Here is a 6,361-nt window from a genome sequence, read left to right as displayed (position 1 = left end):
AAAAAAAAAAAAAAAAAAAAACTATAACCCCACCACAGTGAGTCCTCGTGCTCAAGGATCTTGGGTATGGCTCTGGGTCCTGTTTTTCAAATTTGGCTCAAAATAAGCCTCTTTAGATGATTTTAAAGAGTGTGGCTTCTTTCCCATCAACACTACTCTCTGTTTTCTGGGGAGGTTTTTTAACAGCCCACACTGGGCGTGAGTTGGTGTACCATTGTTTCTGTTTGCGGTTCCTTAGGAATAATCAGTACGGCTGAGCATTACGGCCTGTACTTATCAGCTGTTCCTGCATCTGCTCTGCAGAAATATCTACTCCACTCCTTTTCCACTTTTTAATTGAGATGTTGGCTTCTTCTGCTGTTGCCTTGTAATAATTTTAGGGGAAGGGTGGAGACAGAGTCGTGTCAGAGCTCTGTCAGGTAGAGTGCTATGACATCATCGCAGCTCACAGCAGCCTCAAAGTCCTGGGTTCAAGTGATTGTCATACCTCAGCCTCCAAGTAGCTGGGACTACAGGCCCATGAAACAATACCCGGATAATTTTTCTATATTTTTTAGTAGAGATGGGGTCTCCCTCTTGCTCAGGCTGGTCTCCAACTTCCGAACTGAAGCAATCCTCCTACCTTGGCCTCCACAAGTGCCGGGATCACAGGTGTGAACTACCATGCCTGGTCCAGAATTTTTTTTTTTATTAAATCATAGCTGTGTACATTAATGCAATCATGGGGTATAATGTGCTGGTTTTATATGCGATTTGAAATGTTTTCATCAAACTGGTTAACATAGCCTTCATAGCATTTTCTTATTGTGTTAAGACATTTATATTCTACACCTAGCAAACACATGCACCCTTGTAAGATGCACCATAGGTGTGGCCCCACCAATTACTCTCCCTCCACCCATTCTTCCCCCACCCCTCCCCTCCCTGATCCAGAATTTTTTTATATAGTCTTGATATTAACCCTTTTTCTGATATACTTTCTCCCACTCTGTGAGAAGTTCCTCTTTCTGTTCATTACCTTCTTTATTGCATGTAAGTTTTCCTTTTTATAAAGTCCCATTTATCTATTTTTACATTTCTATGCATGTGGTTTATTTTTTGTATAATTTCTTGTCATATTCAAGAAATCGCTGATGAATACATGTTAGGGAGGTTTTCTCAGATGCTCTCCTCTGAGGGTTTTAGAGTTTTAGGTCCTATACGTAGGGCCCAGCCCCACCAAGTTGCTCTAGCACCTTCCCAGCCGCCAGCAGAGGCCACATAGAGTATCTGGGCACCCCCAGTGGGGACAGACTTCAGACCACTCAGGCATGGAGGGTCTTTCCTCAGGTCCCTGGGGGCTGAGCCCAGACAGGAAGCCACCCCTCTGGGGCAGCACCCAGTCCAGCCCACGTCCTCAGAATAACATTTGCCACCAAACCACAGGGTCCACGGGGCACGGAGCCGGGGTCTTTCTCTTTCCACAGAAAGAGGGACTCGCCTGTCATGAGCAGTGACCAGAACAGCTGTGGCCACTGTGTGTGCCACTGTTCCTCTGTGCCCCCAGGAGGTATGAGCAGAGCCCACACCCCAGAACCTCCTTCACTCAGGCTTCCCCACCTATTAGCACCATCCTCCTTCGTGGGCCCCACACCCCCACAGCCATCCCACTGCCCTCCCACCCAGGGCCCAAAAAGTCCTAGACTCAGGTTGAGCCCAGCTGTCCCAGGGGCTCCCCCTACCCAGTGGGGGGCAGAGACCCTCAGCCTAGAGTCTGCCCCTCCCCCTACCAGGCTTATCTGAGGGCCTCTGCCCATTGCAGGGCTGGGACTGGGGGCCCTGGCAGAGTCTGCTCTAGCCCTGGGCTTTCCTGTTTTCCAGGGGAGCAGGTCTGATGGACAGCTGGGGTGATGGTCAGTGACAATGTGTCCCCTCTCCTGGGGTTCACGCTTCCCCATTGCTCAAGCTCTGAAAGTGGTGGGCCCATGTGTTCCAGTTTCTCCCATTTCTGGCAGGAGGGTAAGTCCAGGCTGTGCAGCTCCATCATGGCCAGAAGCGACCAGTTCCCTTTTGAGGGACACCTAGGTTGTTTCCCACACTCTCTCCCTGTGAAGGCCACTGTGGACCCTGCACACGTGTGTCCCGCACCCAGGGAAGGGCATGTGCCTGGACCCACAGGGTGAGGATCCACAAGGCTCACCGTGACACGGACCTGCATGCTCCCTCAGACAAAGCGTCCCTGCCGTCCCCTTCCCTCAGTCCCCTGATCCTCCCCAGTGCTCCTCCCTGGGACCTTCTTCTCCTGCTTTCATCTCCCTTCCCATCCTCATCTCCTTTCCTGCCCTCTCTCGGCCTGTCCCTCACCTACTTGGCTGTTTCTCTACTTCCCTGTTCTGCCATCTCCACATGGACACTCTTCTCCCCTCTGGACAGGTGGTCCCCTGACTGTGCCAACCCCATTTGCAGCACAGAGGCCTCCATAGCTCCAAAGGCTTCCGTGGTGCAGAGGTTTGTGGCTCTCCCCTGGCTTGCAAGACCACCCATCCCAGAGCTGTAACTAGGGTTATGTGGAGTGGCTGACCAGCACGTGCACCCAGTTATTAGGGCCAACCCCATTTGCTCCTCTTGGGGTCATGTACCTGGCCTGGGTTCAGGCTTTCTGCCTTGGTTTCCTCACCTAGAAGGAGGTTTATTGATGGTCCCAAGAGCTGGGAGGGCACTGACCGAGGTTTCTCTAGAGGGTGCAAGAGGGTGGGGGTATCCGGGCTGAGCCTCGAGTGGTGGAGCGTTTTAGTCACTGCAGGCCCAGAGGAGGGTGAGTGGGACTGCTGGGTTGCCTGTGAGCATGGAGGAAGCACCTTGAAGGCTGGGGTGAGGCTGGGACAGACAGAGAGGGAGGCCAGGAGGGCAGCCCGCGTAGGGGGCAGGGCAAGGAGATGGACAGAGGATGAGGAGGGAGGGAGAGCTGGGCCACAGGGTGTTCAGAGTGTGGAACACCCCGGAGATGTCTGGGATGGCACCTGATGGCCTGGTCTGGAGCTGGGAGGGATGGTTGAGCCTGGGCAAGTGCCTCACCCATGTGCCGCTCCACGGGGCAGGCAGGGTTTCCCAGCAGACACCTACCCTCTGGGAAGTCCCATGCTGCTCTGAGCTGGCCCTGCCCTCCTTGACCATCCGGCCTTCCCCGTCCCCAGGCTGGAGCTGCCATCACCCCGACCAGGGAGTGGAGGCAGAGTCCTGCAGACCCACTTCGCCTCCTGGACTGGTTCTTGGGCCCCTCCATCTGTCTCTGCTCTGCCTTCACCTGGTGACTCCAGGAGCCTCCTCAGCAAGCTTCTGTGTACCTGCTGACCTGCCACAGCCGTGGGCTGCACAGTCTGCTCTGCACAGGACACACTGGTGTCTCCACCTCCCTCGTGGTGGAGGACACATGCAGACGTGTACACTGCTGCCTCCATCCTCTCTGGAGTGGGCTGCAAGTGCCTCTTGCTGTGCCATAAGGCTCAGCCCATGTGCTTCCTCAGAGAATGCCCCTCCCACCTTGTCCCCCACAGGCTCCTATTCATCCTCCAGAGCCTCGTGTGGCACGTCCTCCCCACTCTGAAAGCCCTCAGCACAAATCTGGGTTTTAGGCATGGTTTCCTCAGTAGACCATGAGCCAGGAGGGCAAGGCCCTTCTCCTCTGAGCCCACTGCCCAGCCAGGCTAGCACAGAGCAGGTGAGCTGAAGCCCACCTTGGAGAAGGCAGTGTCAAGGGGGAGCCCCTAGGGGAGGCCTCAGAACCCCACCCTCTCCCTCCAGATCCAGGCACCAGCACTTGGGTTCTCATGGCCTGTCCCACCCTCAATGCCAGACACTCCCTGGGAAGGAAAGTGGAAGTGCCATCATCAGGGAGTTTCCAGTTAGACTCCTGAAGACTGTCCTGCCAGGGAGGCGGCTACAGCCCTGCCACAGTGGGGACCCAGGCAGGCAATGCATGGAGGGCCTTTTGAGAGCAGCCGGGTGATGGCAGCTGAACTCGGAGGCCCCACAGCCTGGAGCTCTTCTGCCACTCCAGGGCCGGCTGAGGACAGCCTCAGCATGACACAGTGTCAGCCTCATCTCCATCTGCACTGGGGAAGGTGTGTGAGAATGCCCCCCAAAGCCTCTGCCTGGTCTTCCCCTGGCCCTGGGAGTGGTGAGCTAGGCACCAGCAGGGTTGCTCCTGAGTCTCTGGGTTCAGGGCCTGGCTGTGACAGCAGAGCCCTGTCAGGGCAGGTCATGGGGATAGGAAGGAGAGGTTCCACCCACCAGGGAACAGCGGGGCCTCAAGGAGCCTCAAACTAGAGTGGGGCTGGGGGGGTCCCAACTCCTGCCCTCCCCCTGCTGATCCCAGGTGCCCCACTGAAGGGAGAATGACCCCCAGTAGGTGACAGCTAGTGATAGGGCTAGGGGTTGTGAGAGGCCTGTCTGTCTCATCTCATCACCGGTGGCCCTGGTACCCTGAGCATGGCCTGGAAGTGATAGATGCAGAAACTTTAACTGGACGAGTGGACGAGTTTGAGAGAGAACATCTGGGTGCTGGGCCGGAGCCCACAAACATTCCTGTGACAGTGGAGACAGAAGCTAGGGCCAGACCACAGGGTGGAAGATATGAGAGAGAGACCAGAGGGCACCAGTCGTGGGCACAGGGTGAGCAGGAGGATTAAGTAAGATTAAGATTAAACAAGGTTTAGTTCCCCTCAGTGAAGGCCTCTTAAAGACGTGGACAGAGCACAGCCAACATCCTCGGCAGGGCAGACGGACTCCCCTCGGGCCCTGAGGCCCGGTACCCAAGAGCCCGGAGCCCTGCATGGGGCCCAGGTCCCCCAAACCTTGGGGGTAGACAAGGAGATTAAGTGGGGGGGGGTCTCCCCAGAGGGGCTGAGGCTCACTGACCCCAATGGGTAAGTGTGGGACTGGCCATGCCTCAGTTTCCACACTTGCCAGGGTAGGGTAGGTGAGCTGACCCTAAGGGGGTATCTACGGGGTGTGATGGGCTGGGAGCCGGGTATGGGGTGGCAGGGGGCTACACCACCCAGGAACTGCCCCTTATCAGAATCCTCTGCCTCTGCCTGAGGGTGTCCTTGGGCTGGACGCAGTGGGTGTGGGGTGGGAGTTGGTGTCCCTGCATCCTGGAACTCCTGCCTTCCAGGCAACTGTAAACTGTGGGGTTTCTGCAGCACTCCCCCAGGAAACAGCAAGCAGGGTGGAGTGTGTATGGGAGACCCCTTTCTTTTCCTTGGAAACCCCCATGCCTATCTGTGGGCAGGGGACACTCACGAGGGGGGCACAGGGCAGGCAGCATGCCTGCAGCCCTGGGGCATAGGCTTTGCTGGCTGGCATCTCACAGGACTCCCATGCCCTTGGGCGCCACCTGGAACCTCCCACCTCAGAACACTGTGGTCTGGGGCACTGGGCTCATCTTCCCAGGGATGGTGGCCAGCAGTGGACCTGCCTCTGGAATTGGGGACACTTTGGCCTGACAGGACAGCACCATTCACCCCAACCTATGTAACTTCACTTCTGCCTTGTCCTTTCCCTAGGGCATCCCCTGGAATGCGATTAGGCAGGGACCATGGCCACATTGGTGGCTGTTACCAGTGCTACCCACAGTGACCCCTGCCAGGGGACAATCCTGCCATGGGCCAGCTCTGGTTGAGTCCAAGGGGCTGGGGACTTCCTATTGGGGGGGGGTCACTGTCTTCTGGGTTCTGCTGCAGCTTCCTGTGAGTGGCTGCTCCTCTCCTACAGACCAGGGTTGGCAGGATTCCCACTGCCATGTCCAGCAGAGGCTACTGAGTCCTGCTGGGGCTGGTAGGGGCAGAGGACAGACCCTGGAGAAGGACTGTGGTTCAAAGTCAGGACTAGGAGGGTCTTTGGGTCAGACCGGGGCTGGGAGTCTAGCAGGTGGACCCACTGGAGGGGAGGCTCTTGGACATGACCAGAATGCTGCCCTGGGGCCTGATCCAGACCTGCCCAGTGCAGGACAAGCACATGGGGGCCACGTCTGATCTGGCAAGGCAGCCTGATCTGGACCAGGGAGAGGGAGGCCAGCTGGTACTCAGCCATACATGAGATAAGAAGTGATAGGAAAGAAGTGCCATGGGTGGCTCGCCGGAGCCCCCCCCCCCAGGCCTCCAGGGGCTTGGGGCTCCTCCCATGAGCACCCCATGCCTATCTGAGGGCACCAGGCATGTGGTTGTCCCCCACCCCAGGAGGGCTAGCCGCGGCTCTTAGGGGAGGGCTGTGGCATGGGAAAGCCCAGTGAGGAAGAGGCCCCAGAAGGCTGGGCTGTGGGCCTGAGCCAGGGCGCTACTTTCTGAGTCCCCATCTGGGGGTCTGGCCCTGGTGAAGAGGTGGC

Source organism: Otolemur garnettii, unplaced genomic scaffold (assembly GCF_000181295.1).
Source record: "Otolemur garnettii isolate 467f Iridium unplaced genomic scaffold, OtoGar3 scaffold00067, whole genome shotgun sequence".
NCBI lineage: Eukaryota > Metazoa > Chordata > Mammalia > Primates > Galagidae > Otolemur > Otolemur garnettii.
This window is presented reverse-complemented; position numbering follows the sequence as displayed.